Consider the following 23,382-nt stretch of genomic DNA (forward strand, 5'->3'; position numbering starts at 1 on the left):
AGCCAAGGATACTCAAGGAGAATATTTTACTCCTTGTAACATGGCAAAAATATTTTCTTTAAAATACTAGTTTTATCCAGCACCCCTGAATCCCAACAATACAAACGGCTCTTGAGTGGCTGTGCTCTATGCTCAGCCTGTGATCAGCCACAGCTTAAGCTGTTTCTGTGAAGAACATAAAGCTTCCAAAGATCAGGGGCTGCCTCCAGCAGAAATCATGGTGAGGACTCTGCCTCCAGACAGGATGACAGCTCCTGCTCTTATGTCCACATGGTATTTACCAGTGCAACTATCCGGAAAGTTCTTTCATTTCAAACCCATTGAGTTCAATTTGTGTTGCCCATATATTCTTGGATTTGTGGCCAATCTTCGGAGAGTGGTTAACTACCAGGGGCACATTCTTAAAGAAAACTCAATGTCTTTCTCCAGAAGCAATCAATTGTGAATAACTCCTCAGTTACCAGTGGGACTTTCTGGCCACCTCCTCACTCCATGCTACAATTTTATCTGGTTTGGATTTATGCTGGTCTTGTGCATATTGTTACAACCACTGTGAGTTCATATAAGCAACTGGCCTGTTTTGTACTGAAAACACTGATTCATTGTAGTCATCTACCACCTCTGGCTCCTATACTCTTTCCATACCCTCTTCCTTAATGATCCCTGAGCCTTGGAAGAAAGGGGTATGGTATAGAAATATAAATGCCCCATTTAGTACAGAGCACTCCACAGTCCCTTATTCTCTGTGTTAATTGTTATCTACTGCTGAAAGAAACTTCTATTATGAAGTTCGAGAGGTGTAAGTCATTAGGAGTTGGTTAAAATTAGGAGCATATAGCAGAAGAATAGTAGGTTCTCCCACAGGACCTGTGACCTACCTTAGCTACAGGTTCCTGGCCCCAGTAACAGTACCAGGAATGAGTTCTATTTTTGTAGAGCAGGCCTTAAATCCAATCAGAAATTGTTGATTACACCCATGACATTCACACTACTATTGTACTACTGGGTATATCTTGCCAGGCTGGCTTTTATTATAGTTGGCACAGTTCACAGTTGGATAAGACTGAGGTGAGGATTCATTTTCTCCTATGGAAAAAACAGCACTATGAAAGCTACAGAGAGATGAAGCTTCCAGGTCAATACCAGCTTTATTTCTCAATGCCTTATGATTCAAGTACATAGTCTCTTCTGCAATAGGGTCTTACCATTAACTTCTAAAGGTAACCAAGGGAAATGACAATACCCTATAATGTTTGTGGAGGGGTCTATAGACCCCCGCTGACCAACAATTCCAAGAGAGGTAATCCATTCTTGGCACGGACTTTGGCTTTCTTAGCTTGCAGTGTCTAGTGGGAGCACCCCCCCCATTCCACATTATAGGGTCTCTCAATTTAAACTCCTTTTATATATGTATGTCTTGGTTTGCTTTTTTTGCTGTGATATTAAATTAAAAAAAATAATTCTTCAAAGCCAAAAAAAAAAAAAAATTGGGGGGCATCAACCAAGATAAAACTCAAAAAAAAAAAAAAAGAAAGAAAAAGAAAAACACTAAGAGCAATTTCAGGAGGAGGAAAGAGTTTATTTAGCTTACAGTCCATCATGGAGAGAAGTCAAGGCAGAAATTCAAGGCAGGAACCTGGATGCAGAAATTGAAGCATAAACCACAGAGGAAAGCTGCTTACTGGTTTGCTCTTTTGGCCTGGGCTCAAACTGTATTCTTATACAACTCAGGGCCACCTTCCCAGGGGCAGCACCACCCACAGTGGGCTGGGCCCTCCCACATCACTCAATAGTCAGTAAAATGTCTCACAGACATGCCCACAGGCCAATATGATAGAGGAAATTCCCTAACTGGGAGTCCCTCTTCCCAGGTGTGTCAAGTTGACATCCAAAGTCTATTATGACATGCCACTCCTTGTCAACCTTGACACACAAACAAGTGACTTTAAATCATACCCTTTCCTTTCTTTTTCTGTCTCCAAGATCTCACATTAATGTCACATTATAAAAGACACTGCAACTTTAAATGTCCCATATTCTTAAAAATTATGTCATTTAAAAGTTCACCTCTCTAAAATAATCAAAAGTCTTTCAACTGTGGGTTTCTGTGAAATAAAATTAAGTTAAATCCCTTGTTATTACAAAAGGGAATAATCAAGCTGGACATGGTGGCCCATGCATGCCTTTAATTCCAGCACTCAGAAGGCAAGGATATCTCTATAAGACCAAGGCCAGCCTAGTCTATATAGCAAGTTCCAGACCAGCTGGGGCTACAGGGATACCCTGTCTCAAAAAGACCAAACAAAAAAATTACCTTACTTAAGCAAAATTCAGTGTCTAACAATGTAACTCAATATCTACCACCTGAGTTTCACTCAACAACTTCTGAGCTTGGTTGGCTCCACTTTTCTTGCTCTGCTCTCTGTAACACACACAGCCTCATGCCAGATCCACCTGCACCTGCTGTTGTCCTTGATGTCCTTCCAAGGTTCTGGCATTTTGAATATACTTGAGTTTGCACTACAAGTGAAGCTGTGCCTTCACCAATGGTCTTTCCTGGCTTTACATGATACAGTGTCTCAATACTGGAGTTTCCACTGCAACTGAGGCTGTACCTTCATCAATGGCCTCTCCTGGTTTCTCACAGTTCCAAGTCTCAGCTTCTATCCATGAGCCCTTCATACCTTTAAAACTGTTACCATGTGAGAGACTCTGACACATTACCAAGTTTGGCTTCCAGCTTTATGTGCAGCATTAGCCCTCTCAATGGACCATAGCTTCTGTGTGCTGATCCTGAGGAAGTACTGTTCAGAAGATTTTGCCTCAAGAGTGCTGGTCTCTTGTCAATCACAGTTGAAATTTCAGTCCCAGTCAGGCAGTATCTATTGTCCCAGTAAAGGAAAGTTTCATTTCCACAGATTTTTAATCCAAAATACCACACAAACAGCCCCAATAGAGTAGTCTTTGCTTCCCTCTAAAACTTCACAAGTCAAATCTACACTGTCTGTATTTCTCTCAGTATTTTTTTCTTCCAAGTTCCCTCAGAACAGCCCATTAAGCTCTGAGTACTCAGTGGCTTTTTTAGACCCAATTTCCAAATGCTTACACAATCCTCCCCAAAACAACATGGTCATGTCTGTCACAGTGATATCCCACTATCTGGTATTAATATATGTCCTGGGTTGCTTTCTGTTGCTGTGATAAAATACTGACTAAGGGCATCCTAAGAAACAAAGAGCTTATTTCACCTGACAGCTTACAGTCCATCATGGAGGGAAGCCAGGTAGAATCCAAGGAAGGAATCTGGAGACAAAAACATAAGCACAGAACATAGAGGAACGTTGATACTGACTTACTCTTCTGGCCTGTGCTAAACCTGCTTTCTTATTTCTTTCTCTCTTTCTTTCCTTCTCTCTCTCTCTCTCTCTCTTTCTCTATCTCTTTTTCTTTCTTTTTTCCCTCCCTCCTTTCTTTCTTTCTTTCTTTCTTTCTTTCTTTCTTTCTTTCTTTCTTTCTTTCTTATTTTTTCTTTCTTTCTTTTCATGGTAAGATTCTCCCTGTAGCCCAGCTGTCTACTTTCTTATACAACCCAGGGGTACCTCCCCAGGGGTGGCACCACCCACGGTGAGCTAGGTTGACCCACATCACCGAACAATGAAGAAACTGCCTCACAGACAAACTTACAGGCCAATCTGCAAAGGAAATTCTCAGTTGGGGTTCCCTCTTTCCAAGTATGCCAAGTTGACAACCAAAGCCAATGACAATGTGTATGCCTTTATCTTAGAATAGGTTTTCATATGACTTTTTCAATAGGTATTTAATGTAGGTTATCCCTCCCCATATTTCCTCCTCTGCCTTTCCTTTCCACCCCCTGCCCCATCTTACAATTCCTATATTATTCTTCCTTTCTCCTTTTATATCACCGTTCTATCTCCTGTCCTTAAAGCCCCCTGCATACCCCATACCCCTTACTAATTTCTTGACCTCTATGGGTTTTCAAAATGCAATACACGTATCTCGAGATTCAAAACTAGATCCATATATGAGAGAAAACATATGGTGTTTGCCTTTTGAGTCTGGGATACCTTGCTCTGCATGAGCGTTTCCAGTTCCATCCCCTTAACTGCAAGTTTCGTAATTTTGTTTTTCTTGATGTAAGAATGATATTCCATTGTGCAAATGTATCTTATTTTCATTATACATTCATCAGTTGATGGACATCTAATCACTTTCAATTTCCTGATTAATTGTGAATAAGACATCAATGGGCATGTATGAGTAAGTATCTCTGTAGAAAGATGCAGTGTCCTTAGGTGTATGCCCAAGAATTGTATACCTGGGTCATGTGGCAGATTTAGTTCCAACTTTTTTGAGGAATGTCCACACTGAGTTCCATGATGGTTGCACCAATTTTGCACTTCCATCAACAGTGACTATATGCTCACCTTTCCCACATCCTTGTATTTGTCCTCTCTTTTTTTTTTTCTGATCTTAGTCATTCTGAATGGAGTAAGATTGAATTTTGATGTGGTTTTAATCTTCATTTCCATGATGGTTAATGATGTTTAATAGTCTTTAAAATTTTTCTTTAAAAATATTTCTCGGTCATTTATATTTCAGAATGAGAGCTCTTTGTTTAGTTTCATGCTCTATTTTTTGTTAGGTTGTTTGTTTTCTTGGTGTTTAGTTTCAGTTCTTACATATTTTAGATACTAATCTATCAGACATATAGCTGATGAAGATCTTTTTTCCATTCTGTAGACTGCCTCTTCACTGGAATAATGCTGTCTTTAGTTGTGGTAAGCTTTTTAGTTTTGTTGGTCACATTTTTCAATTGTTGATCATAATACCTGTGCTACTAATGTCTTTTCAGAAAGTCCTTTTGTGTGTCCATAAGTTGAGGCATATTCCCTAATTTTTTCCTCTAACAGATTCAGGATATTGGGTCTTATGTTGTGGTCCTTGGTCTATTAAGAGTTTTGTTGAGGATGGGAGGTAAGAATCTAGTTTTGTTCTACATATAGCTATCAAGTTTGAAATCACCATTTGTTGAAGATGCTTTCATTTCTCCCATATGTGCTTTTGACCACCTTTTTCTAAAATCAAGTGTTAACTCTTCTCTGAAAATATGGTTAAATTCTATACTGAATCCATTTGGCCCCGGGCATGTTTTTAGCTGTGAAACTTTTAATGACTGTTTCTATCTCATTAGTTGTTGTGGGTCTAGTTAAAGTATTTACTTCATATTGGTTCAACTGCAGTAGGTCCTATGTCTCTAGAAATTTATCTACTTGTTTTAAATTTTCAGCTTAATAGAATATAAATTTAAAATTATGTTCTTTGATTATTTTAATTTCCCCAATGTCTTTTGTAAAGTTCCCACTTCATCTCTAATTTTATTAATTTCCATCTTCTCTCTGTTTCTGTGGGTTAACTCAGCTAAAGGTTTGTTAGTCTTGCTAACCTTAAAAAAAAAATTCTTCACTTCATTACTCTTTGTATTTTTCTCTTTTTTTTCACTAATTTCAGCCCTGATTTTTATTATCCCTTTCTCCTACTGCTTATTGGATGTCAATTGTTTATGATTTCCCAGTGCCTTCAGGTTCATCATTAAATTATCAATCAAGATCTCTCAAGATTTTGATGTAGTCCCTTGGTGCTATATACTTTCCTCTTAGATTTTCATTCAGAAACTACAGTTAATTTCTTCTAAAGATACATTGAAAGGTGCAAAATATGGCCCCAGAGTCAGAATGCATCAATTCAGATCCTGGTTGACTCTTTTATAAAATATTTTATTTATTATTTCTATTTTATGTGTATGTGTATATTGCTTGCATGTAGGTAAGTGCACCCATGTCATGCAATGCCCATGGAGGACAGAAGAGGCTGTTGGATCCCCTGGAACTGGGGTTATGGACAGCCGTTAGCGATCATGTGGGTGCTGGGATTCAAACCCTGGTCTTCTGCAAGAGCAGCCAGTGTTCTTAACTGCTGAGCCATCTCTCCAGCCCCAGGTAACTCTTTTAAACTCATGAAGTCTTAGCTTCCTCCTGAGTGTGAAGGGAGTAATGGTGATCTCTGCCACACAGGGCAGTGGGAGGATTACTTACACACAAGCCTTATAATGAGGCATCTTCAATTACTGTCATTCTGTCTTATTTTAAGGCTACTGACACTTTCATATAACAGATTTAGAGTATAAAACTTGGAAATAACTGGACCAATGATGAGAACTTGGAAACAGTTTTGTTTTAGGCTTTCATGATTAATTTTGTAATAAGGTTCTGTCTTTTAAAATGAACATGATCCAAGAAAATAATGCATGAAAAAAATCTTGTGTGATACTGGATAATGAACAATTAATGTTAATTGATAATTTTAATATCTACAAATTTGAAGCATCCTGGAGCTTTTCATCCTAAATATTTAGAACACTTTACAACACCTTGACTTCAATAGCAAAATTCAATCTCAGACTGGAATCACCAACATACATTTTTTGGAGGTCTGGATTGACTCAGGGAAAAAATTACCCCAAAGATTATCTGTGGATGAAAGATGGCAGACTGGTAGATTAGTGTGGACTCCACATATACACCCTGGGAAGTTGTTCAAAGCCTGCGATGGATTACTGTGGAGATGTCCAAATTAGCAGACTTATTCTGTAAGCATGTTATATATTATAAATATTTGGAAAATTAATTAGTCATAGGCACTTTTGAGACTCAAAATATTCTACAGTACTGTGGAGATTATAAAATATGCCTAAGGAAATATTAGAGATTGTTTACTGCTGATAAATGTTTTCCACAGAGACATAAATTGGCTAGAGATTTTTCATGGAAAAACAGATTCCATTTCTTTTTTACTCAGTAATATGAACTTTTGGTCCTTGTTTTTTTCTTGGTTATTATTTCTGGGTGGGTACAGAGCTCATGATTTATGTGAGAAGCTATTGGAATTTCACAGAAGAAATTGTTGGAAAATAGTTCAGTCCCCAAGTTCTTGCAACAAAATTCCTTAAGAAGTATTTCAGTGGAGTGGAGAGATTTTCCCATTAGATAGCTTAATGAAATCTCCATCAGCTCTAGGGAACTTAAAAGTGCCAAGGTCTTCCAACGCCTCCATGTATCTTTTACTAACATGTACCAAGTATTTTATCAAATCTTTCCTTAATTAATAGTTCATGCTATCCAAACACCTCTTTTTTTTCTTGAACTTCATATTGATGTTTTGGATACTCCTGAAAGCATTTTTGTTGCCACACAACCATGAGGACCTGAATTCTATCTGTAGAACCCATATAAAAGCAGGCAGGTGTGGCATTGTTCTCTTGTAATCCCAGAGTTGTAGATAGGTGGATCCCTGGGGCTTCTTGGCCAGTCAGCTTGACCTACTGGGTGAGTTTGAAGACAGTGGGGTGACTTGTCTCAAAAAACAAGGTGGGCACCCGAGGAACAAGAGCTAAGATTGACCTCTGTACCCCCCAAACACAGATACACACTCACATGTGCCCTTGCACACATATGTGCACTTATACCCCCATAATCTGTTACACAGAAAAGAAGTTGTAGAAAAAATAGAGAATAAACGATATGGCTAACTTGTTTTTCCATGGTCAAATATTGAGAGGAATATAAAACATTGTAAGATCATCCCAATCCATAAAGAAATGAAACACATATTCAAAGCATTGAAGAGTCAGCAGAACCTTTGTCAGCTCCACTGTTCCCCTTCTCTCACTGGTGTGTCAGAAGCAGTGATGGCAGTTGATAGTTGTGGAGCCCTAAGAGGAACTGACTGCAGATTCCTGCTGGGTCTTAACTGGGCAGGAGACTTCTCTCATGTGTGGGCATTTTTTTTTTTTTTTTTTTTTTGGTGTCTCTAGATGGGCTCCTACAATCTTCTTTTGACTAGGTCTATTATCTGCTCACCTGTGAGTCAAAAGACTTGAGTTCAAACCAAAATTGTTCCATTGACTACTTGTGTAGCCTTAGGCATGCTCATTAAAACCTTAAAGCAGTATGTGTGTCTATTAAAAACAGGATATAGCTGGCGCTGCTGCTCATAAGTGCAGTGTTTATCTAGCACACACATGGCCCTGGATTTGCTTCCAGCACCAAAACAAAAAGCAAAACAAAACAAAAAGCCCAAGGCCAAAACTGGGCTAATAATCACCTCACAAAGTTATGTAAGAAGTAAATGAAATTCCATAGACTGTCTTAACATGATAAATAGAGCTCAGCAAACACTAGTTACCTTTTCCTGCTGACCTGCTAATGGGCTATGGTACAGTCATAAACAACTTCTGACATTATTCTCTCAGAAGACAGCCCTTTATGATTTTATTGTCCCCTGACAGCAGTCAAGAGACCTTGGAGTCTGCGCGCCGTAGCCTCCTGTTCCCTAGGCCTGCCCACCTTCACCTGTCACCTGCTTTGAGGAAAGAACAGGTCAAACAAGCAGCAGACTTACACTAATATTTTATAAAATCATATGACTGTGTACTAAATAGCTGGGCATGTGTTTGAAGTCTAAAATTCAAAAGAATATCATGAATTATCTAACGTCTAAAGTTTGCTGCTTTTAAAATGAAGACATTTTTCCTATATTCTAAGGAGTATTTTAGTTTCACATGAAATCCCTTACTCTCAAAAGGGTTGAAATACCCAACTATGAAGTTTACAGCTCTAAACAAACCCCATCTATGTTAGTCACGAGGCTCTCACCTTAGGGAACAGTGAGATGGGGAGAGGACAGGGCTCATTCCTGCATAACTCAGATTTTGGAGTGCTGACAAGTCTACCAGGGAGGAAGATAGGAAAGAAAGAAAGACAGCAGCAGATGTTGCTGCACAATAACAGAAAAGAGCATCCCTGGAGTCTAGAGTGGAGATTCAATCCCAACAGTGAGCACAGGAAAGAGAGAGCAAGTATGGGGTCCATGGAAGAAGGTCTGGAGGCAGTGATAAGAGGGCAGGAACCAATTATAACTCAGAAAAGGTAAACTGAAAGCAATGAATACTGAAATGCAGTCTGATCTATTAATTGCATCACCAGCTAGCTAGCTACTGAAAAATCTCACCAGTAATTGCCCTTTTTTGTCACGGAAAGCATGCCCAACTTTACCAGGCTGCATCAAGAACCCAGTTCTTTTTGGGATTGGGCAGGTAGAATTGATACCATAATAGGGTGAAAAGCTACATATTCCCAGCCATGATCCTTTGTTATAGCAAATATCTGGTATCAATGTGAGTAGTACAAGGTGTGTCTTTTTCTTTTCATTCATGTTAGAGACAGACAAAATGGCACACAGAAGCGCACGCGAGCACACACACACACACACACACACACACACACACATCCTTGCCTTGGGTAGCTCTTTCAATAGTGCATAGTTAGCAATACCTGAGAGAGAGAGAGAGAGAATAAAAGGGAAGGAAAACTCATAGTCAATAAAAAACTTTATTCTAGGCAAAAGTACCAGACCACCAGGACTGATGTGCAGACAGTGCCAGACCCAGCAGTTCAAGAGAGCACTACTGAGGCCTCAGGAACAGAGGGGATGGTTTTGTACCTCTAGGGAGTCTCAGTGCCACCTACGAAGCTAGAAGCATTGCCAACTACACGTTGTTTTAGAATGCCCTTTGGGAGTCAGGTATGGTGGCTCACTCCTCTCAAAAAGCTGAGGCAAAAAAAGAGCCCCAAGTTCATGACCAGCCCTGGTTACATAGTGAATACCAGGCTAGTGTGAGCTATAATGTGGAATCCTGCCTCAAAAAAGCCAAAAATTAAATAAATAAGTAAAATGCCACATTATCAACAAAAATAGGATACAGGGAAAATAATTTAATGTGAGAAATTAGATGAAGAAGGAAACCTAGATTTACTAGGAAAGGGATTACTATTCAGTGAAGAACGTTTCATCATTTCTCTACATAATTGATTTCCCTCAACAGGCTTCAAAGGGCAGTGAAGACTTGACATCTTGTCTGTTTTTTTCAGCAATCTGAAGTATAATGCTGTGGGTTTATTATTCTCATAATAAAGACTAAAACTTGGAAGCCTGATACCAGTATGAATGGCAGAAGATCTATTTTATATATTTTCACAGTGGGAAAAGCCTTTGCATAGCAACAGATTTTCCCGTGGTGAATTCTTTCAAAATTAAATTTATGGACCATTCATAGATTCCAGTGGTGGGGTCACCATCCTGTCTGAGCAGATCATATGACTTTAGGAATTCAGACACAAACCTTCCTGCTGGGGCTTTCATTATGTAACTGGAAAGTTTCACCATTAAATATTTAAATATCAGTGTATTTGTTTGGATTTGTAACTTCATTTCAAATTATTTGATGGTAATAATATTGTTTCAAGTACAGAAAGATAGAAATGCTTCTTAAAATTTTTGGAATGAAAAGCCAAAGCCACTTTGTCTACTTACCAAAAGGGATTGCCATTTGGTATGAGCTGTGGGTTTCCTGCCTCCAAGTGATCTAAGTGGAGTAGAAAACAAATAAAATTACCCAGAACTGCCAGGAAGGGAAGCAGTCCTTGCTGTTTGCTGAACTTCAGATTTTCTGCAAACAGCACTATTTCTTCAGCAGGAGACTTAATATCCCCACATTGGGTCTGCCCTACCTACTTCAAATAAGGGATCCAAGGGGAATTAGAAATGTTTTCAAAGCTGTTCTAAGAAGCAGAAGCATCGTATAGAAACTCCTTTGCCCCCCCCCCCCCGGCTTGCTGACTGATGTGGATCCTGCTGCTAGCTGTGGTTCTGCTGGCAGCTCAGTAACCTGTTCCTGGTCCTGAGCCACTTGCCCTTGGATTGTCTTCTGTCTGGGTTTTTATGAGAAGACGTCTTGACTCTAGGTGAAGTAAGACGTGAATGAGGGTGTTAGCATGTGGTGTTACTATGCCATCATTATAATCATCTGAACAAAAAGCCTGACTCTTAAATTTAGTTTTTAAGAGCAGTTCTGAACACAGAGGACACCGGTTCTCCTGAATGTCTTTTGGAACTGTCTGTCTCCTGGACTCTGTGCTGACAAAACTGTCTCTGGAACTCTGTGTCTGGACTGTGCCCTCAAGTCTGGCCCCACCCATCATTTTATTCAAACTGGTTTCTCCAGCTTCAATTGGGGAAGTACAAGCCTGGCTCCACCCTTATCTTAACAGACCATTTGCCTTTTTATCCCTAGTTCTAGAATATCTCATTCATCTAAGGTCACCATCCTTCTTTATCTTCATTGTGTGCAATAGAGATGGTGTGCCTACTTTCCGTACTTTGTTCATTCTCAAGCACACCCACATTCATTCATTCATTCATCCATTCATTCATTCATTCATTATCTTTTCGGATGGATTACCAAAGTGAGGTTCCCAGGAAACAAAATCAGGTGCTCAGGTCAAAAGACACAAGAACACATGGTTTTGCTGAGTTTAATTAAAATTCATTAGTTCAGATTATGTCCATTTTATAAGTCATTCTTACATTCAGTTTTCAGTGGAAGAAAACAGACCTCTCCCACATGTCAGCAGAGTTCTTTGTGTATGTGTACATTCATTTGTATGTGGGTAAATGTGTGTACATGTGTGTAGAGGTCAGAGAGCAGCTCCAGGTATCCTTTTTTGGGTATCATCCATGTTGTTTTCTTAGATAAGGTCTGATCGTTGGCATAGAATGCACCACATAAGCTAGGATGGCTATTAGAGACTGCTTTTGCTTCCCCAGCACTGAAGTTACATGTGTAACAACACTGGGCTTTTATAACATGGGCTCTGGGGATTGCATTAAAGTTCTACTTGCACAACAAGCTCAGTACAAACTGAGCTCTCTCCCCACCAGGGCCCAGCTCCGTACTTGAAAACACAAACAAACAAAAACAACAATGCTATTTTTTCTCCTATGAGCTTCATTCACCTTCCTGAGTAACCAAGGATACAGCAGTATTCTGTTGAGAGGAACTGCTGCTCTTGATCCCTTCCTGCCCAGCTTTCCCCTTCTGTTAACTTTTCGAATGGTGCATCACATCTCCATCAGGGGTGCCAGCAAGCTGAGACCCTGGCAGAAGATGTGTGGGAAAGAGTGGTCAGGGGAACCAGAAGTACTTTTATGAGCTCACTCAGACCCTCTGCTTCCTGGGTTGTGGGGCTGATGTTCTTCAGGGACTCCACTCCTCCTTTAGAAACTCAGTAATTGGAAAGTGGGAGATGATTCACAAATGGACGTATTGCTTTGGAGAGTTCAGAATACATTAGTAGGAGCTTGATCTTTCATGTTTGATGAGGTGCTTTGTGTAGTGGAGGTGCTCCAGGGACCAGACAAAGGAGAGTGCCCAGTATCCCTCTCTTAGCAGCTTCCCTGATCTACTCAAAGGAGGCTGCATGGTTTATTATCACAAGTATTTCAGGCTCTCAGAACAAGCCAATTTTGAATTTATAAGTTTCAAGATCTTTGAAAGCCATACAGAACAAAGTAATTTCCTTCACCATTCTCTCAGCTCTCAACTTGGGTTTTCCTGTCTGCTCAAACTTAGCAATGGGATCTTTATGATTTCCCTAAACAGATTCTTCATCCTATGGCTAATTTAATTAATGATAATAGTTTGAGATCACTATTGACATTAATTCCCCAATTATAGTCTGAGATCAATGTAGAGTCAGTGGCTTAGCTATCTATCTATCATCTATCTATCTATCTATCTATCTATCTATCTATCATCTATCTATCTATCATCTATCTATCTATCTATTTAATTTATTCATCTGTTAGATTTTTGGTCTTTTTGAGACAGGGTCTCCCTGTAACCCCAGCTGGCCTGGAACTCACTATGTAGACCAGGCTGGCCTTGAACTCACAGAGATCTGCCTTTATCTGTGTCATTAATATTTACTGTCTGGGGCAATAGAACATATGCAGTCTGCAGGGGCCACGTGCAGCCTTAGATTCAATATCTCTGTTCCCAAGACAACAATGTTGGAACTTCTTGTAGCTAACACACAGAAGTAAGTGTACCTAATTTAAGATTAGAAGGAAATTCTTCTGAAAAAGAAAGTGTGCTGAGTATTTCACTGTGTGACCATACTTTGAAAGATATTCATGCCTTTCAAAAACTTCCTCGGAGGTGTTAGAATTGACTTCTATCAATGTGATCCTGTCTTCGAGATGATACTGTGTTAAAGAAGTATGCACAAGGCCACGGGTTCCATTCCCAATACTGCATAAACAGGATATGTAATCCCAGCACTCAGGAAGTGGAGGGAGGAGGATCAGAAGTTCAAGCTCATCCTTGGCTACATAGTAAGTCTGAACTCTGGCTGGGCTATGTATCTTTTTAATGTGTTTTCTATCTTCATCTGTAACTACATAAGTTTATTTGAAAAGACAAGACTATATAGCTGGTTCGTTTTTTTGTTTGATCATTTGGAAACAAAGATGGCCCACATAATAAATTCACAAAGTGAGTAACAGACATAACATGCATTACATATGGAAGAGTCATAGGAAGTGTGAAAATGAGATGGAGAAAGCACTTTGGAACAGGTTGTCTGCTGACATAAAGGGTACTTTAGGAAAACGCAGGGAAACAGAGTGGGCCACGCAGGATTTCAGCAGGAAGATGTCAATATATACATGGCAAGAGTATAAGTAATGGAATCAACCAATCTTCCTTCCTTCCTTCTTTCCTTCTTTCCTTCTTTCTTTCCTTCCTTCCCTCCTTCCTTCCTCCCTCTCTCCCTCCCTCCTCCCTCCTTCCCTCCCTCCCTCCCTTCCTCCTTCCTTCCTTCCTTCCCTCCTTCCCTCCTTCTCTCCTTCCCTCCTTCTTTCTTTGGTTTTCTTATATCTCTGTTGTTGGTTCTAGGAACAGAATGCAAGACACCTTCAGATTAGGCAAGTGCTCTATCACTGAATTAGATCCTCAGGCCCGACGTTTTATTTCTTACAGAAGTAATTTGCTTAATTATTTAACAACTGTCAAATGTTATAGACATGGGTTTAAGTTCGGAAGACACTTGCTGAAGTTTCCAGATTCTCATGCCTTTCTATAATGAATTGTGCAGAGACGCAAGAGTAATTACAGGAAAGGTGATCATTTATTAAAGGACAGAGAGAATCAACTTAGAAGTGCACCAGACCTGGAGCAGGGTTCAGCTATAATAGAGAAAGGGGTGGGCTCCTCGTGACCTTTGATGGGTCATATACATACTATGCCAGAAACCAGAAGGCTACCAGTCTTCCTGTGCTGCCTTCTTTCATGATAGTCTTCTGCCACACAATTGGGTGCTGCCTGAAGGGAGCCTTGGCAAAGGTGCTCTTCAGAAGAGGGAAACAGAGGATAAACTCCAATTATCAAGAACATTCTCTCAAAAGTCTGAGTCAGATGCAGGTCAGTTAAGTCTCCTGTGCAGGCTGAGGACATGGTGGAGAAAGAAAGGAGGTAGTCTGGAAGAACTGGGAAGCTCAACTCTGTAGATCAAAGAGGGAATTAACAGCTCTGGAGGTGAACTCCAGCTCAGGCAGAACTCAGACCCAAGGTCTCTCCCTAAGTCAAGGAGGGATTTATCAACCCTGAGTCTACCATAGAGAGCAGCCCAGAGGGGTGGAACTGGGGCTCAAACAGAGCTCCATGCAAGGCACAGGCCAGGCACTGGCCCTTGCTCAGTCTTCCTGAAAGCAGCTATCTCAGTGTTTCAGTCTTGTTTGTGTGACAAAAAATCTCTTGGTGTCCAGGGTCGTGACCTTCAGGGGGCAGCAGTTCACCAGTATTCACTGGAGAGGAGAAAGGCTCCCAGGGCTGCAATTAGAATAAAATGTGTGGAGGGTTTTACACAGGTCATCCAAAGAGTGACTTTTCGTCCAGAGGCATCAGGGCCAGTCTCTCTAAGGCTGGCTTTTTCACTCTGACAACACCGCAAGGCCTGAATGAAGAAAGGAAAGTTTAACTGGGCTGTGAGGAAGGGTGCTACTTCAGGAGCTTAAAATTCTTCAGCACTGTTTTTTTCTCTTCTCCCCAAAAGGAAACAATGGGCTTAAGTGTTTAAAAAAATGTGCTGACCTCTGTCCTAATATGGAAATGAGCTGATTGGAGGGCCCCAGCCCTGAGGCATTGCCAGCTCGGCTGGGGGAGGAAACTTTCCCAGAGACGGAGCTGGGCCCCTTCTCTAGGCTGGGTCAGTTCAAGGTGACTGCCACGTCCTCACCCCTCCCATACCTCAGCTGAAGGCCGACTTCTTGGGTCTGGTTGAAGGGAGCTCTACAGAGGGGTTTCCAGCCAAGAGTCACTGGCTCCGACCCAGCAAAAAAGTATTTCCTGACTTCTTATTCTCAAGCTAAGGTCAGGAGGTTTTCCAGTGGCTTCCACTCACTCAGTGTGCATAACAACTGAATAAACGGGGGTTCTTGTTCAGCGTGTGGATGTAGTGTCTTAGGCAGCAGAGAAGCAGAGCTGTCTGGGCACTGGGGAGTAGGGGAATGGCTGAAACTTGGTCTTGGTTTTTGTTGTTTACTTTTGAGGCATTGAGTCCCAAGTAGCCCAGACTGACTTCAACTCTGGAGCTGAGGCTGACCTTGAACTTCTGATCCTCCTACCATCACCTTCTGAGTGCTAGGATTGCAGGTGTGTGTCACCTCAGGCTTGATTTATGCAGCGTTGGACATGGAATCCAGGGCTTCACGCATGCTAGGCAAGTTTGCCTCCAAGTCAATCACGTCAGCCTCTTTCTCTAGGAATAGATGTACAAGATCTGTTTTATAAATGCAGGAGACTAAATGGGAGAGCCTCATGGACGCCTCAGGTGTGCTTTGGTAACCCACAATGCTAATTTGCTGCAAGTGGGAAGAGTTGAAGGCATAGGGCTGAGGGTAAAGGTGCTGTCTACCTTCGTTTCTTGATTCTACTGTCATGACAGGTAGATTTGTGGCATTAAAATTAGAATTATCTTCAAACTTTTACTATATAATACAGATCTGGAATTGTGTTTTGTGTCTGATGTGATCCCTCATTTTCAGTAGGATTGGTTCTAGGACTTTGCAGCTATCCAAATTGCAAGGATGCTCTCATATGGCCTAGACATCATACAAATAACAGCATGTGATTATGTATTTTTTTATATAAACAGACGGTATCCACATAGTTTATTTCTCACAGTTCTCTTGACAAATGAACATTATTCAAGAACATGCTGTATATACAGATAAGAAGAAGCATACAAAGTATTTAAATGGTGCACAACAAAATCCAGCAATATGAAAGCGTGCTTGTGAACTCCTGCTCAATGTGCAGACTAAATTTAATCATTTGTTTGAACAGTAATAAAGATACAATCTTTTATGGATCTTATGCAGACTACAAAAGAAGGAATTTATCACCATATATACAATTTCTATTCTATTAGACAGCTTTCTTTGAGACGTACTAACTCCAAACAAAGAGGCAGAAGGCTGTGTGTTTTAAAGGGATTAATGTTGTGAATTAGAGAGTTTACTCAGTTACTGTCACTGGCACTTTTCACAATAGTTTGTATGCATCACATGATAATATTATATAACATTACATTTAAAAAATATATCTGAGTAGCATTTATAACATTCGCACACCCTGAGTTGGCTTCACTGGCAAGGATAGTTCATCGTGGTTAAAAGCTTAGGGAGCCTTACTGTCTTGAATACCATCAATAAAGTTCACTGCGCCCCAGAAAAAAAGTTAAATATCAATATGGCTAAGCAGCTCTAATCTACTAGAGACCATGGATGACCACCACAGGGATGGTCATATATACTAGAAGCAAACATTGGTTAAAATTTTTCCTAAAGAAGTCAGCTTCTGTGCTGATAATTAATTCCACAAAACTGAAAGCTACTGAACTATTTCAATATAATAAATACTTTGTCTTCTCATTATCATATTTGTGACCAAGTTCTTTGAAACCTTTCCTCTCATTTTGATGTGTTCTCTTGTTTGCATCTTACCCAGTTAAGTTCATGGGAAACCTTCTGCTCATCAGAGATACTCAGCAGCTGAACAGCGATCTAGAGCTATGTGGTGCAGCACTGAGCTTGGCAACAACACTCCCGAGGGCTCACATGCTATGAGTGTCCAAACTGCATATCATCAGTCATGATACTGTTGCTATGTGCTGGAGAGGACTAGTGCTGATGCTCTCTTCCATGTCATCTGTTGGCTGGAAAGTAGTTTGGGTCAAGGTAATTATAACTGGTACCCTGGGACACACAGTAGTCTCTGACTTACTCGTAGGTTCTAATTGGTGAGCTTCCTTAGGAGTATCTGTTTCATGTAGGCAGTCTGAACAAAAGTCACAGAAATCCAAAGACATTTCTGAAGGGCAATCCTGGCAGTGCCACTGGATACCCTGGATAGATTCTGTGCCACAGTTATCACACTTAAAGCCTGCATGTTTAAAAACCCACTTTTTTCTTGTACCTGCCAGTTTCTGCTTTTTGAACTTTTTAAACTGTAATAGGTCTTTATATTCAGGTAAATTCCCATACTTGACAGGAATACTTTCTACATATGAAGGCTCTTCAACAGTGGTTTTCAAGGGTCTGTGAAGAAAAGACCAGTTGTGATCTTCATCCATGTATGTACACTAGTGGTTCATGTGAAGTCATAAAAGGAGATTTAAAGAGATGCTTGTTAAATGGGTGCTGCCCTCTGCTTATTTAGGACTTTTTGGAGTAGATATATGTTTGGTGTTCTGCCTGGAACTGTACTGTCACCTTCAATCAGATTTATGAAATAATGCTGCATGTGACTGCCTGTGACTGACAACCTGGTTGCCCAGTTCATCCACAATCTGCCAAGGTTGAGATTTTAGTTCTGCAGGAAGGTACTTCAGGAGTAGCTGTTCAAGTTTTTTCTGCTCTTCAACAGTCCATAGCTGATTAAATGCTTCAGGATTGGTATCACCATAGGTGAGCTCTTAACATCTGAGGGTGATTTTAAGAACTTTCTGGACCATCACTCAGAGGCAACATGGAATACGAAAGAGATGCTCCATCCTTCTTAGCATCTAAAGAACTTTTTGGCCTGGCAGGAAAACCTACTTTATCAAAAGCTAACTTAGCTCTCATAGTATGTCTTTTGCGATTTTAAAATTCTCTTTCAAAGTGCCCAAGGCTATTGGTATATTGGTCCCACACAATCTCAGGCAACTGAATAACTCTCGACAGCTACGAGAGGGCTATATCAGTCTTCTGGGTTTTTTTTCCACAAATCGAATAGGATTTCTTTAGTGCTTCTGTCTAGCATTTGCATGAACGTTCCAGGTTTTGGACTGCTTGAGAATGCTGTGCCTGAAGTAGAGCAATGGTCAGTAGTAGACTCTGATAACTGAAAGAGTTTCGTAAGACATATAACTGGGAATAAATGAGGTCTTCTTGAATTATGACCTACTTTTTGTTGTGTTTCAGTGCCACGTGATCTGATTCAAAGCAACAAACATGGCATCATCTTCCTCTTCTGCAATGTGTTTACTGACACTCTCTTTGGCAGATGGCAAATGTCAAATATTCATTCTTGCCTCTGAGTTCCATAGTCCTCCACTTCCATAGTTTTGGGAATCATGACATATGACTTCTTCATTTTGAAACCTTTCTACAGGATTTGTGGGAGACTTACAGTATCACTAACAGCTGTATTTGTTTCATTGGGACTAAGATTGTTCTCAAACTGTCCATTTTCTCTGCAAAGAGACCAGTGCTTTGTGGGGCTACCTCTGGCTTCCCTTGGCGGTGAAGACCTCTGGGTATAGCGATGTTCTTGAGATGCTGATAAAGACATCATCTGAGCTACAGCACAGTCTGGAACAGATGGTGCCTCTGGTTCTCCAGAGACTGGCATTCTTTCAGGCTCTGTGTTCAGGGCCTTGCTGGTATTGTCATTACACTGTTCTTTGGAAGAAATGCTATTTCCCACCACATCTCCTTCCTCCTCAGAATCTCTTCAAGAGGACTGGATTTCAGCAATGGGGCCTGAAGCTGGCTCAGCAGCTTAAGATGTTCCATTGGCAGGTGTGCAGTTACTACTTTGAGGTCCTCCAACTTGACCTGTACTTTTGATCTATGGTGGGTAGCATGCGTCTGTGTGTATGAAGCAGGTAGAGTCCCACATAGACAGGAATGCATTGACATTCCTAAACTGAACTGTACGATGGCTGAGAAAAATATACACTTAAAAAGTGCTGATAACTGAATATCCATTTCAGAAAACAGAGTACAGCCATGGGCTCCTCATCTGCAGATTTAGCTAAGGCATGTTATGATTTATATAACTGCCCCTCTCCCTACTATCAAGGAACACCGAAGTTTGGGTTTCTGAATTCCCATTTCTGAGCCAATGATTCTACCCGCAGCACATAGGAATCAGTGCTATCTTGTTTAGTGTTCCTGTCAAACCGACAGTCATTATAGTTCATAACAGCAGAATCATTGTCATCAATACCATTGATTGCCAAATAGCCTATGATTTCTTCAACTACGGCAGGTAAGTGGCCCTTCCTTACTGATAGTCACCTTTTAAATTTCCTTTTCTTACAGTTATCCAATATGAGACATTGACAAGCTCGTTTGGTCCCTTCACACTCTGATGCACTGTCCACTACAGTCATCCATTCTCCTGACCCCTTGTCTGCGTTTACAAGTGACTCTTCTTCTGAACTGTTTGATGCTTTGGATTTAATCCTTTTGAAATTGGTGACACAGTTCTGTTTGCCTTCTCTCACAATTTTCTATGATCTGCCTTTCTTCTGAAAAAGAAAACCTTTTCCTAGGGGTTTCCCATGATTCTCAAGGACTTTGCTATTTTAAATCAGAAGTTCTACCATTATTATTTCCTTTCTGAATTTGCACAGGCTCTGGTCTCTTCTTTGCTGATTTTGATCAGAGATTTCTTCTGAGTGAGGAATGCTACGGGTCCTTAAAGTTCTATCACAAAAAGATTCATTCAAGCTGTTTAACCCCACTGTTGATCTTATAACAGGAGTAGATATGGAAACAGCCATACTGTGGCAAGCCCCTACCACATGGTCATCATGATCCACTCATTGGGAAACCTGGTCAACCAAAGATCTATCATTGTGGAAATATTATCTCTTCCAGATATCCTAAAGGGGACGGAGCTATGATTGAGAACACAGCTGAAGCATCAGGGCTTCAGGCACTCAGCGTCAGGCATGGAGAATAGTAGAGCCTTCTAAATTCCTCTAAGTGTTTGACCTAGAACTTGATCCCCAAGCATTTGCATTTGTGTGTCATCGCTGTTACTGTCCATGTTACAGTGAGACTTCAGGTAATTATTTATATAGCTGAACTAGCACAGCTTGGTACCTGAGAGCAAGGCAGGGAGTGGGAGATGATAATATCCTAGGCTGTATGACTTTGACCTTATTTTTAAGCTTCTGGGAGCCCTTCTTTCTTCATCTCCCATGCCAGGGTCGGCCACTGTGGGCCACTCAGGGAGGTGCTGAGAATGGCTGCCCTCCGAGGTCACCTGTGTGTGACAGCTGCCGGTGCCTGCCACAATACTTCCTTGAGCACTCGCAGCCACAGGAAACTCCACAGCAGTGCCGTGGCACTTCCAGGTGGGTCCTGGCTCCCCCACAATTCTTGATCACTTATAATGCCTAATGTACTCTAAGTGTTGTCTGATTAGACATAATAGTCAACTATTCAGGGAATAATAACAGGAAAACCTAGACTGCACATTCAGTATAGATGCATTTTCAGTCACAGTTGGCCAAATCTTCAGATGAGGAGCCCATGACTGTACTCTGTTTTCTGAAATGGCTATTCAGTTATCAGCACATTTTTCTCAGCCATTATTATGTTCAGGTTAGGAATGTCAGTGCATTCCCTTCTACACGAGACTCTACCTCCTTCATACACACAGATACACATTACCCACCAAAAAAGACTCTACCTGCTCCTGTACAGACAGATACTAATGACCACCTTCATGTAGACACACACCACCTGTCAGCTCCAGACAGAGAGATGCTCACTGCCCGGCAACAGCAGCACAGAGACTCTATCTGCTTCCATAGAGACAGAAACATACTGCTCACCAACAACAGACAGGACACACACTACACTACCCACAACCAACAACATAAATACTCTATCTGCTTCCATACACAGCATGTTAAGAAAGTACCAAAATCAAAAGAATAAAGGAGAAAGAATGAAAACCTGCTGATAATCTCAATGCAATTTTATTTTAATCAATAACACATTTTTGAGAAAATCATTCTTGAGAATTTAGTTCTGAGTCTTCCAGCCTGTGGTTATAGTCTCCATCTTGATTAAAGTAGGTCTTATTCAATGCTCTTTAATGAAGTTTTATGGTATTTTCTGTGGAAGTCTTATGTATAAATTATCGCCTTCTTTGTGCTGGTTTTATAAAAGTCTTATGCTTTCTCTTGGTTTGCTGATATATAGAATTGGGATTGATTTTGGTTTCTTCAACAAGCTTGCTAAAATTCATAATTAATCATTCAATTTAGTAGTAAACTGTAATATGTAATTCAAATTTATTAATACTACAATAGTTATGCTGGATAGCCTCTTACCCATTTCTTGTCTTTTTTCTTCTACGTTGTTCTTACTTTGCTTCTGGGCTACAGTATCAATTGTAATTTGTAGTTGACTGTTCATGGACTTATGGGCACAAAGCTGTCTTAATTCAGCACCCCCAAAAGACTTGTCATGGATTGCAGATATATAAGATGTTAATTATATGAGTTTTTGATATGTCTTATTGGAAGAAGAAAACTTGTGTGCTAAGAAGTTCCCTTTGTTTTGTTCTGTTACCATTTAGGGAGTTTTTATTTTGTTAGAAGACTTTTGTATCTATTGAGATAATTTTATTATTATTACTTGTTTTTGAGACAAGCTCTCACTCTTTAGCCAGGGCTGACCTGGAATTTGCTATGTAGATCAGGCTGGCCTAGAACCCACAGAGGTCCTCTTGCCTCTGCCTCCCATGAGTACTAGTGACATGTTTGGAAATGTTATTATTTTAAAATCATAAATGTTTGTGTCTCTGTGTATGTGGTACATTATGTGTGCACATGTGTGTGCACGCATGCACAAGTGCACATGTGTCTAAAGACCACAGGTTGACATCAGGCATCTTCTTCAATTGCTCTCCTCTTTATTTTTATTTAAAGAATGTTTTATGTATTGTTTTTATTTAATATGTATGAGTGTATTGCCTGTGTGTATGTAAGTGCACGGATGTCATGCAGTGCCCATGGAGGTCAGAGAGGGCGTTGGATCACCTGGAACTGGAGTTACATATGGTTGTTAGCCACCACTTGGGTGTTGGGAATTTAATCTGGGTCCTCTGCAAGTGCAGCCAGTGCTCTTAACTGCTGAACCATCTCTCCACCTTCCTTCACTTTACTTTTTGAGACATGATATCTCACTGAACTGAGTATTTTCCACTTTGGCTAGATTGGCAGCTAGTGAACCCCAAGGATCCTCCTGTGTCTGCCTCTCCAGTGCTGGGATTATAGGTATACAGTACAATGCCCAGGTTTTTAATGGGTGCAAGGGATCCAAAGTCATGTCCTCATGCTTACATAACAAGCACTTTACCCACTCAGCAAACACTTTTTATTTGCAAAATAAATTTTAAATACTTTAAAATGACAATTATATATTATTTTAATATGAAAAAAACCAACATTCCTAGGGTAACTGACTTGGGAATAATTTATTGCGCCTCCTAGGGTAACTGACTTAGACATGATATATTTCCTTTTTGCGCGTTGCTAGATTGTTTTCTAAACTTACATGGAAACTTCTTCCCATTTATATCCGTGGATGACAAAGAATTGTCTTTCTTCCCCTTTTGCTGTACATGCATTTTAGGTCATAGGGTTGTAAAGTCCTCAGAAAATGACTAGAATATTTCTTTTTCTCCTTTTGGAGACTGTGTTAGATTGAGTTCATCCCTACGTTCTTTATAAATCTGGTTAAATCAGCTGGGCTGGGAGATCCCTCTGAGGAACACTCCCAAGCAGCATGCACACACCTTCTTCAATGGTTTTGGGACTAAGCAGAGTTTCTATTTTTTCTTGGATTAGTTTTGCTATGCCGTGTTTTTCCTTTTCAAGGACTATTTTGATTTGGTATGCATTGTGAGATGTTGGCATGACTCTTCCCTGACAGCCCATCAGAATCTCCCAGGCTTCAGTTAGCTCTTCCCATATTGCTTATTAGCCTTCATCTCTTTTCTTTCAACAATGCTTTGAAAGGTATTTCAGCTTTATTCATCTTTTCAGAAAGACATCTCTTCACTTCTTTGATATTTCCTATTAATCAAACATCTTCAGCTCATTGCTATCTGTT

At 40.4% G+C, this 23,382-nt stretch overlaps 1 pseudogene; it reads right to left on the reverse strand.

Annotated features, from left to right (window-relative positions):
• Positions 1 to 17,181: 17,181 nt before the first annotated feature.
• On the reverse strand, positions 17,182 to 20,104 carry LOC103748014 (annotated as a pseudogene).
• Positions 20,105 to 23,382: the final 3,278 nt, after the last annotated feature.

The sequence above is a fragment of the Nannospalax galili genome, unplaced genomic scaffold, assembly GCF_000622305.1.
Source record: "Nannospalax galili isolate Female #2095 unplaced genomic scaffold, S.galili_v1.0 scaffold43, whole genome shotgun sequence".
Classification (NCBI taxonomy): domain Eukaryota; kingdom Metazoa; phylum Chordata; class Mammalia; order Rodentia; family Spalacidae; genus Nannospalax; species Nannospalax galili.